This window comes from Ornithodoros turicata, chromosome 10, assembly GCF_037126465.1.
Source record: "Ornithodoros turicata isolate Travis chromosome 10, ASM3712646v1, whole genome shotgun sequence".
In the NCBI taxonomy this organism is placed as follows: domain Eukaryota; kingdom Metazoa; phylum Arthropoda; class Arachnida; order Ixodida; family Argasidae; genus Ornithodoros; species Ornithodoros turicata.
Genome location: NC_088210.1, coordinates 4,671,203 through 4,683,303, shown reverse-complemented (window position 1 = coordinate 4,683,303; position 12,101 = coordinate 4,671,203).

Genomic DNA, 12,101 nt, shown 5'->3' with positions numbered 1-12,101 from the left:
CTTAAGTAAAGCGATTTCTACTGAACGCTGTTTCCGAAAACCAAACTGTGAATCGGTGAGAATGGAATGCGCATTTAAAAAGGATAATAAGCGATCGTGCATTATTTTCTCAAATCCCTTCGAAAATACTGGTAGAATTGATATCGGGCGGTAGTTTGAGACTTGGTTTATATCTCCCTGTTTATACAAAACTGTTACCTTGGCTACTTGAAGGCTCTTTGGAAAAGAGCCAGCTAAAAAACACTGATTCAATATATATGGTAAGGGGCGCAATATAAAACGAAGGACTCGTTTTATAGGAAGAATCTGCATGTCGTATATATCTAGACTCCTTGTATTCTTAACGTTAAACATTGCGGAAAATACTTCATTTTCACTTACAGGTGCTAAAAATATTGTGCCCCGTACACTTCCTGGCATATTTTTGTCCAACATTCCAATGTCTGGCGTAAAGTTTGTGTGACAGACATTTACAAGGTATTTATTAAAATGCTCTGCTAGATCATGAGTTCATGACCGCTTATGATTTTATCGTCGATGTTAATGGATTGAATTGTGGGACCCCTTATTTTCCTGTTTAGAACATCATTTAAGTTTTCCCAAACTAATTTTGAGTTTCGTTGGATATCAACACTGAACAAGTTGTTGTAATATGCCTTCCTTGCTCGCTTTAGAATGTTCGATACTTGATTTCGAACGCGCTTATAAGTCGCTAGATCTTCTATACTTCTAGAATTTATGAATTTTCTATACATTTTGTTTCTCTTTTGCACCAGTCTCAATAATTATCTCGTCATCCAAGGCCGTCGACTCTTACATGATAACTTGCGTGTCTTCATAGGAAAATGAAATTGATATATTTTCGAAAAGGTGCGAAAGAAACAGTCATACACTTTGTCGGGGTCGTCATACGTAAATACACGATCCGACTTTGTATTTGCTATGTCCCTTTCAAAAGCATCTAAAGCTTTATCAGAGATAACTTGATATACAATAGATTGTTTTTGTTGACTTTCCCCACGGTTAAAAAGTGCAAAAATCGGCAGGTGGTCACTAATGTCGGTTTGTAAGACACCCGTTATTGTATCTACAGGTCGATGGTTTGTAATGATTACATCTAATAATGTTGCAGATGACGACGTCACTCGTGTGGGCACCTGAATAAGATTTGAGAAACCATAGTCTTTCAAGCGAATATTCAGGTCATTTGACAGTGTTGAGTTTAACAACATATCTATGTTAAAGTCCCCGCCAATGATCGCCCATAGGTTTTCGTCAGATGCAAACGCAAGAAGACCTTCCAAGAACTGAAAGAAACTTGATGTATTCGAACCAGGAGGACGATATATAACAGAGTATATATACCGACCAGATGTAAGAGTCAATACTTCATAGTTGCTGGTAACAACAGAGTATTGCGTTAGGATACTGCAACCCTGATCTTTTACAAGCACACTTACACCGCCTCCCCTTTTTTCTGTGCGATTTAAATAATAGGTTTGATAGCCTTCTATATGAAAAAGATCATGTTCATTTTTGCACCAAGTCTCTGAAAACATGATCACATCACAAAGATAGTTCATGTCATGAAACAAAACTTCCAATTCCGCTCTTTTATTTACAACCGAACGAGCATTAATGTGCATAACTGACAAAGGCTTGTGTGTGACATATTGCGAGATATCATTTGGGCAACATGACACGTTATGCATTGCATGTACTCAATTCCAACGCAGTCGACAGTACATGGATTATTTAATCTTATCGAGATCCGAAAGATTGTCCACGCGAATTACTTGGTCTCCAGTTTTCTTTCTTGCGTATGACACTCCGTACTTGAGCCAAACATACTGATAACCCATTTCTCTTTCTTTCATTCTTAGTTGATAGTGCAAGTTTCGATTTACAGCAGTTAGGTTTTCATTCAAGTATATTTGTTGACCTTGAAACTTTATTGCAAATAGCTGTTTCCTTTTCGCCATCCAAGAGTCTCTTGTCCTCCGATTTACAAATTTAACAACAATAGGTGGTACTCTATTTGGTTTGGATGGGAGCCTATGTACGGCTTCTACGTCATCGGCTGTTGGCCTAGGCAGCTGGAGAATGTCAGCAATTTCCGCGACTTTGACTTCCAAATTTTCTTTATCTTCTGCGGGAATTCCATGTATTTCAATAATGTTGCGTCTTCCGTACTGGTGAAGGTCATTTAATTGCTTTTGAACAGCAGATAAATCGTCTGAATTTACTTTCCTAACAGTGCAGTTTTTTAACAGTGCAACAACCGTGGCAGTTTTCCATGAGGATGGTAATGTGCTATCAGCCCAGATTTGGTTGAAGAAATGAAGCAAACATTCCGTGAATGTTGCAGACAAGTGTTGAAGCATGGAATACGTCGCTCGATCTGGCCCAGCTGAGGTAACCTTTGCTGATGTAGGGACCTCTGAAGCTATATCATGGTAAACGGCTGATTACGCATGGACGCCCCTGCCATTCATACGAATTGTTTGCTTTTCAGCAGTTGCTTTGATCTTAAGGCAATTTTTAGTATAATGAGAGGAGTCAGAAATGCTTTGGAAATGCTCTCCAAGTGCACTAGCTTCTTCTTCTTGGCTTTCTCATACTTGATCGTTGACTTCTAAAACTTGGATGGAATGACTGACGTGTTTCCCCTTATTTTGTGAAGTCTGTTCCATATCACTTTGGACGGGGTATTATAAGATGGAGAAGATACCAAGGTGTGCCAAGAGGACGGCTTAGCTTGCTTGCGTGTCGACCTGGCCTTTCTTCTTGCTTTTTTTAAGCAGTAAGAGATTTTGTGATGCGGGGTACCTCCGAAATGTGCACCACACCCGATTTTGAAGTTTGCGAGTTTCCTCGCATTCACTATTCCACCAGGGTTTAGGTCACTTTGGAAGGTGACCAAAGTCTGGGGAATTGATTTTGTGCTGCATCCAGTATGATGTTACTGATAAGAGAATTAGCTATTAGCTATTGAGAGTGTAGCGATAAAGACCAGGCACTTTTTCCTGAAAACTGCTTACAAGTTTGGGTGCTCGGACACAATGGTTTGCGTTTGTTACGAAATATTTTCTGCCGTACCACTGATGTCTTGTTCTTGGGGGTTTACTTACTTATAAAAAAGTGTATTGGTACTATATAAAATGTCTATTGACCTTCGCCAATAGATTTTCGAATTTGATAAAGCGTTTATAAGCACTGCATGAACTTCCTGTAGAAAGTATGTTGGGAATTGGCCACTGATTTATTACTCAGCTTTTATTGCAAGAGGGTCTATAAATTCTATAAATTTTATACTGAGCTTGCGTTGCAAAATGATTAGTGTGTCCCTATTGAACCTGTATGCCAATCAAGTCAATCAATGTGAAGGCGACAGAGTACGCACAGTACTGGGAAAAGTTTGCAGAACATGCTGCCGCGCATTCATTCCTCAGAGTGACACAATTGCAGCGAATGGTACCGTACAGACTTGCAAACACGCGACTCGGCTACCTAGACACATGTCAACTGTCCCATTCGCGTGTTTGTCCCATTCCCAGCGTCTCACACACAGGAACGAATGAGCGGGAGCGCATTCCGTAAACTTTTTCCAGCACTGTACATAGAAAATACGTATGGTGCTAAAAGAGAAACAGCAATTAATCTTATAAGGGATTGTGCTGTAGGATGTTACACGCATACCGCAGAGAAACAGCAAATTTTGCTTTGCAGGTTATACGATGTCAGCCTTCAAGCTGAATGATGACACTTAGCTAAAGAACCCCTTGGCAAGTTTAGCTGTAAGGGAAGAGAAATAGTTGCGACCTGAAACCTGTCTGAGTGTTTCTCAGTTTCAACTATTCTACTGACATTTCTCAACGTAAGTTCAATGAAGACGCCGTAGCTGTTGTGCAGTACATGTTTGACGGGAACCTCACCAGCTTCCGCGGCATAGTGGTCGGGATGGTCGCTTCCCGCACCGAGACTGAGAGGTGACGCGGATCCGAACCCCCGCACCGGCAGACTTGCCATATGAATATAAGCGCATTTCCCCCTGAAACTGGACCAGGGCTCGTACTAAGCCCCTTGTCCCCCCACTCCTTCCCTCAGATGGGTCAAAGTTGCCATCTTGCCATGTATTTGGGCCCATTCCCCGCGTAAAACAATGGGGATCGCCATCTTGTGGGACAATTGTTGCCAACATCGCAAAATCTGCCACCTAGATTTGTACCGAAGTAGAAGTTATCTGCAAGCAATGTGCACCGAGAATGCTATTTCTGAAAATAGCCTCTTCAGTACGTATCCAATCCAGCGTGAGTTATGGCCGCCGTCGCTCCTCAATTGCTGTGGATGTGTTCACGGTATATCCATTCACGGCGGACGTACTATCCTGTGCGTTCTGTCCAGTTGTGTGTGTGGACTGTGATGTTCGTTAAATATTGTTCAGCTCGCCAGCCAGCTGAGGCTGCTTTGGATGATGCAGAAGAAGGTGCCCAGCGTAACTCTACGACGATATTGTGCGAACAAGTGACTACATTTGTACGTTCATACTTGTCGTCCTGTGTATGTTGGCTAAAATTCTTCTTCGTTAGTGTGCAGATTACGTTTTGTGACTGCCAATGAACGGCAGTGCTTGAAGTAGGCAGGTTCGTTTTCGCTTTCGCAAGTGAATAATGTTTTCTGTCACAAGTGCTTCGCGAAACAATTTTTTTCCTGCAACGACCCTGCGAAGGTTTGCCAGTGGAAATTGTTACAAACGCTATCCGTAACTACAATTCTTTTTTCCGACTGAGTTGTGGAATAATAACACACAGTGTATGATAGTGGTAGACTGGATTTATTCGCAAATATATATTTGGTAATCGGTTATATTTGATAAGGCAAGTTGCATAATCACTTCGAATCAATCGCAAGTATCCATGAATCAATTTCAACCTGCATGCAACTTTTCTCTTAAAAGTCTGGTTTGGAAGTGGAACCGCTTTCAAGCACCTCTTTTTGTAACCGTCTCGTTCACGTCATCCCCTTCCACACTCAAAGAAAGGGGCTTAAAGGACGGCGTGTCTTCGGCTGTATCGTCAAAGACCTTTCCCACCGTCCAGTCTGCTGACATTCATATTCACACGTAGCATGTACCTTTCAGTTCTCCACATGTGCAAGCAGATCGACGTAACATGAAAAAGGATTGGTTGATGATTCATATGAATTAAGAGAAAGCCTGATTGACTAGATATAACATGAAAAACGGTTAAAACGTAGCCTGGTTGGTGACCACCGGAAGAAATTTGCAGAATGCCATATTCATACAGTTTACTCTATACCAATAAAGTGTGATAAGGTATATATCGGGCAATCATCAAGGTGCATAAACTGAGCGAGTGTTTGGGTTGGTTGATACAGCACTGGGTTTTTTTAAATTGTTTTTAATTGAAAGGTGCATGAACGCTTGTTTAAAAAACACTCAACTAATAATTTTAATAGATACGGTGCATTGGGGGACCACTTACTGACATGTGTGGGATGTCAGGTAGAATTAAAAAAAACAATTGTTCAGGTGTAAAAAACAAGGTAACCGTCTCTTTCGAGAGGCACATGAGGTCAAAAAAGCAGGTAGTAACTGCCGTTTCAGTAACCCCTGTATTTATCTTTCCGAAAATATATCAGCATTCATGTCGGCCACTTAATTATAATGGTTGTGTGTGCGAGCGATGGTGCTGTAAACAGGAAGTCCAACACGAGAGGGAATAAAGGGGGAGAGGAGGGTTCTTCTGTATGTATTGAAGGCTTCGTTTCGCAAAACAAAAATTCGTTGGTTGGCAGTTCAGTGTGGTGTCCTCGTCTTTTTTTTGTGTTCCGTTCTCGTGTTTTCCTGCACAGGGGTTTTTATCGTTTTAACTATATAGTAGACGTAAGACGTGAAACAGTGCTTACGTTAACAAACCATATGCACAAATGAAGTTTACTTTGTTGTAGATCACTCATTATATATTGCTTAACAAAATTTGTTTCGTTCGCTTTCATATTAGTCGTGGCATGCGTAGAATTAGGAAATCTGTACAGCAGTAAAAGATAAGTTAATGGTTTGTATTACACGTTAATAATATCTGCAGAATTCATATTCAGACAGCTATATGCTTGTTGCCTTTTCCACACAAACACTTTATGCTTGATCGAAGTGAAATGTGGAACACCGTCATTTCGTACACAAAATGTGTGCACACATAGTGGCATTACTTTGCTGGACGAAACCACTTATTGTTTTCCAGTAAAATTTCCTTATGTATGGACGTGTAGAACATATCTGGCCTGAGCTCTGTCATTCGCCATGATCGTTACCTGTGTCGGAATGGCACGCTGTTCCAAGGAATTTTGAAACCACGTGCATTGTGCCTTCAGTGAAATATCTCGCTTGTGCACCAAGAAAGCGTTGTCTGTATGCGAACATCTAAAATGCACAGGTGACAAGTGGTTGCGAAGCAACATATGCGCGTTGCCTGTATGTATGCTCATCACAGTGAAGAAGATTTTCTCCAATAAGGAGGGATAAGCTATATTGAGACTGCTTTCCATAAGCAGAAGTACGCTGTTCCCACTGCTGTGGTCAACCATCATACCAATATACGCTTAATGTAGGCTAGTCGTTTTGGTGCAGGAAAGGGCAGGCTACTCACCAGTGTGCTGTGAGAGTTCGTCACTGCCGTACCTTAGAAATGAGCTGATTGAGTAATCACGATAGAGGAAAAGAGGAAGCATCAAGTCATTGATCTGTAACTGCTTCTAATGCCTACTGTTTTTTCTTTTTTTGCTATGCCTTCCGCTCTGGTCCATTAAGGTTTTACACCAGGATTATGCGATCGAGGTGTGGTCACATTTCGTGATCTTTGGTCGTCTGCATTTATCAGTTAGGTTTTACCTTAGCAGTATTGTAATGCGTAGTGGTCAACGTTCCATCCCCTCCCTCCTTTGGAAGTGTATCAAAAACGTTTCAGAAATATTTGGGCTCAACATGTAGTTCCAGATGTGCCTGCATATGGTAGATATGTAGCACGCCAAAACCCGTAACCACGAAACCCAAACGAATGATTCTAGCTTGTGCATGCGTTACAATGCGAGCGTTACAACAATCGCTAAGAATGTCAAAGATAACATGAGTTAATTGTTAATAATTTTACCCGTTTACTGCATCATTTTTCAATAAATTCGTGTGTTTAAAGGGACAGTCCCCCAGATGTGAAGTAAACAGGCCTTATCAGATGATTCCTTACATCGTTCCAAGCAACCGAGCAAAATATTTCGTTTATGTTCGGCTCCGAGGATTTATAATGGAATTTTAAAGTTGTATCTTTTGCTCCCGACTGAAAGCCGCACTTCGAACAGTCGTGACGCCAGGAGCGTTCTCTTCCAGCCTTTGCGGCGTCTGCTCGTCTTCTCTCGGCGGGCTGTGTGTTGTGCTTTGTGCGTTGCTGGTACCTTCAATACGCATGACATTCCTGCTTCGAATTAGCAGTGACTGGTTATTGCAAATGTGGTGGTGTTGTTGAGCGATGAGGCATAGGTGTTGCTGAGTGCATCGCGAGAACAAGAACGAAAACACAATGCGAGTGTCGTTTTTCGGGTTTGCGGAGACCAAACCCCTAAAACAGTTGCGGATTGCCAGTATTCATCGCCATGGATAAAAGCTCGGTGCAGTACCAATGCCTGTTTAAGATACAATTAGGTAAGTGTTATTAAGTGTCGACCTCGTTCTCGTCACAGATTTGGCCTACGCAACATAAACATTTGTCAGGTGAATCTTCCTGAGTTACGGCAGCAACACCTGCATAGCAAATGTCACAGGCTCCACGGTTCGCAATAACATAAGTTATGAAATCAAATCGCCAATCCCAACTGGTCAAATCTCACCTGAAAATCTCACTGTGTGCCTCAACGAAGTGCCGATTGTTGTTGTGTCGTCTTGAACAGTTGTGACGTCGAGAACAACAGTGACGTCACCGAGAAACCGAAACCGGATATGGGTTAACAGTAGGATTTATTTTTCATTTTCTCTAAAACGGGGAAGTGGCCACCCTTTCATTTTAGGGGGATGACATCCCTCTGCAGGAAAATCGAATGCAGTCGCGATCAGGAGGTCCGGCCTGTCGCTTTAAAGGAGCAGGCTAGAGGCCCACAACTTTGTTTCTGTTTTTGGTTAGTATGGAATGTTAGGCGGCCGAAAACAGCTTTCCCACAATCAGAGCAACCGTAGCGAAATTGGGACGCCTGCAATAGCTCCCTGAACCTCCCGTACGCGAAACACCCTCCATCGCCTTCACGATAGACACGTGATGAGCGCCGCCACGCGCGTCGCTATGTGATACAAGTGATAAGGACGCTCCTCATTGGACCTGCGATCACATGATCGAGGTGAGCAACGCCGCGCAGGCCGGAGCGTCTGCTACCGCTTCGGAGACGCCATGCGTTCTGCGGCTACATGATGCCCGAAATTGTAGGCTATCCACGACACAACCACGATTTTCTGGGACCGCAGATACCACGGGAAGAACGAGTGGTGCAGCACGAAATTAACCGCGTCTTGTACAACAAAAACCCCATGTTTCCCGACAGTGTACAGCCTGTCCGACCGTTTTCACCGCGCATTTGGTTCAGTGGCTAACAGGTGGCGCCACCATATCGCCCTCATCGCTTGCTTTCTGCTAGTGTGAAATCTGAGGTTGCACAGAAGGCCATGGATGTATTGCTCTTGTGATCGTAATCTTATTTTCTTGGGCTGCATATATGTTTTTTTTTAGAAAACGTGATATAAATTATATAAAGAATAGAAGTCAACAAGAAACAGCTCGCAATGTTCGTAGCAGACGGTTTTTCCTACGAACGAATGAGGGACTCTCTACCACCAACGTCACAGTAGAGTCTACAGTTGGAGCGCTCCGGCCTGTCACCGCGGTAGCAAGTTTCCAAATTACTTGGGCCGTGGTGAAACAACTTTGGACATAAATATTTTGTGGGAATGCATTTCACATACTGCTTTACAAGATGACAGCAGTTTTTGGCCATGTTAGATACCACTTTAATGCTCCTTTAAGCAAATACGACAAAAAGACAACGGCGGCGTTTTATGCCGCCGTAACGGGCGAACTTCAGGTTTCCGGTTCTGGCAACTGTGTTTCTCAAGATGGCAGCCTCCGCTGTTTGACGCTGTTTTACCGGCAGCTTGACCTACCTGCCTTCCCTCTATCCACGTACGTTAGGCGTTAACACCCACAGTTGCTTCGTGGCGCTGACACCGAATAAAAATGAAAACCCTAAGACTTTTTTCAATACGAGCTCGATAGAAATAAAGTACGAGCTTTGGGATACAGACTCAATGGGAACTCTATAGCCAATCACGATCAGGTTGTCAAACCGAACACCAACGGTTACTTTTTCCGGAACCGAAGCCTAACCTGAACCGGAATTTTCATGACACTGTTGAACCCGTACCGGAGCAGAACCGGAAAAAGTAATAGCGATAACCGGTCCGCAACAAAACGGTTCGGACATGAGGTCAGCATATGCCCAAGAACACACGTGGTCCTCAGGATGTCCTTAAAGTGTCATCACGTCCTCGTCCGTGATGGGATGGACGGAGGAGGACCACAGCCTGTCATCATAGGAACTTCCAGTGATTGTCATTTGCGTACATCCTGCGGTCGTCAACCGGAGGACAAGTACAGGAGAAGTAAATTATTTTAATACTGCGTTGTGCATTTTAATACCTGCTAGCATTAATCAAGTTCCCGTTTTACTTCTCATTACCCAATACAATCAAAGAAGGAGTGCTCACGAATAAATTCCCCTGAAAAATACCAACAAAAATATAAAATAGAAAGAGATATAGGGGTGCAAATACTGATCGTCGGATTTTAAAGGAATCCGTCCATGTGCTGCGTTTGACGTGCAGTAAAATACAGTTTGCTAGACCTTTCACTGCGGTCTTGTTGCATGAGTGTCTGGAAACGGCCAGTGGCAGGAGGTTGCACGGATGCTTTTATTTCCGAAGAGACAAAAAATAATAGCGTTTCACTGCTCAAGCTTCACTTAAGATGCATGCATCAAACCAAAGCAGTAAGAAACACACTACAGACACTACGTTGATAGCGATTTAATACTCCAAAGAATTTCTGACTTCATTGTTGGTTATGTGCGAAATCAGGTTAAACTTAGATACCTCACCCTTTGTTTTGACTGAGATGCGAAGAGGACTCCCGAATCTGCTGAAGTTCGGAAGACAAGCAATAACTTGTATCTGTTCTGTCTCGGAAAAGAAATGCTGCTGCATCATATGCCTTTCTACGTGGTTTCGGTGGTCTTAGTGGCCTACGAGCCTTTCATATATCTCTCTTTTTTGCTTTTTAAACTGTTACACTCATTGTTTGTGATGAGAAATTCGCTGAACAAATACAGATGAGAAACCACGAATGGTAACTAGTGACCGAGTTTGAAAATGTATAAAAACACACACACGCTGACTAGGTGCCGCAAATGTGCCCTCACTTCCCACAATAAATAATTCACTAAAGTGTCTGCTTGCTCCCAGAAGTGTACTAGCCGTGTCATTTGGTAGCTCCCATAGGAGGTTCTGAGGATATGACGGGGAGTATCACTTTGTCACATTTCTAACAAATTGAGGACATGGGAGGGAAGTCCTGGGAATGTCCTCGACGTACACCGGAGGTGTTCTTGGGGTAATGGCCAGACTCCCTTTGGCATACACGGCACTGATTTCGCCAAATGGCAGGCACTCCTTTCGCCCTCGTAAACCTAAAACTCGCGTTAGGCGAAATGGGAACGGACGAAACTCCTGGCTATACCACTATTCCATTGTATCCCACTGGCCGACATCAGCGCACTTGCGAAGGTTGAAATGTCAACATGCCCGAGGGCAGCAACTTCACCGAATGATATCGTCATTCATCACTCTTGATTTGAAGAGAGCGGTACAGGTTCTCCATGACGTTTCTATAACTGAAAATTATCTCAAACAGGCGCAAACCTTTTTTAGCAAATCAGTATTCGTAAAATATTCGTGAAAGAGTAGGGTGAAGGTGTGCTTTGTAATAAGTGACGTGCATGTTAATTTCCACAAGAAGGCGTACGTCCCCGACAAATTTTCCACAAATAACGGGGAGTGAACTACATCGTTCTGAATGGGCGGATCGAAGTTTTTTTTGCGCGGCGATGTACACGACAGCTGTGTTACAGCCGGACCCATGCTTTCGCATTTCAACGGGACGGATTTCTTTGCACAGCATGTTTTTCCGTGAAATCCTAACCACCGGGTAAGTGTGATTGACGCACTGATTGATTGAGAAATAAATATTATGGAGAACTGGCAAGTTTAAGGTTTGCTATTTGCATACATGTTATTAGGGGGATTAATCGCAGGTGCGGATCGAGGAGACGGAACCCCCAAATTCCACACAGGAACATAGAGTTCAATCCGCCTCTGACTTATCGTTTGCAGCACATCAAGGCGCCACACATAATGCCACCGCTGTTAGTTCAACTTTGTTGATGATGTTGTGACTGACACGACAAACAGGTCAGGAGAGGAAGTAGCCTTTTTAATGTATCGGTGGTCCTAAAGCCAGGGGCGAACTAACTGCTCTCGCGCCGGTGGCGCTTAGCTTGAACCGACCGCGCGGGACGAGAGTTGGCAATGGTGCTGCCACATCACTCCCCCTCCCCCATAGAAGAGGGGAAAAAAACGTCAGAAGCCTGGGCGATAAGAACGGCGTAGAATGGGGCTCCAGGATACCGTTTTGGGAGGAACGAGAGCAGGGGTAGTAGCCGTTGCGACGCTTTGCGGGTGGGTGGGGGTGTCAGGGCCCAGGTCACCTGGCAGGGTGAAAGCGGCCAGTGACGACGCGTCGACGTGGGCCGGTTTGAGACGGTCGAGAGATACTGTGTCCGGGCGGCCCTGGATGGACAGTCGGTAGTTCGCATGCGATGTGTTCCCAGAAGGTGCCGGAGGTCCGCGAAGAGGTGGGATTCGAACTGTCGTCCACGGTCAGTAGAAATGGTAGCTGGCACGCCGAAGCGGGCTACCCAACCGTGGAGAAAGG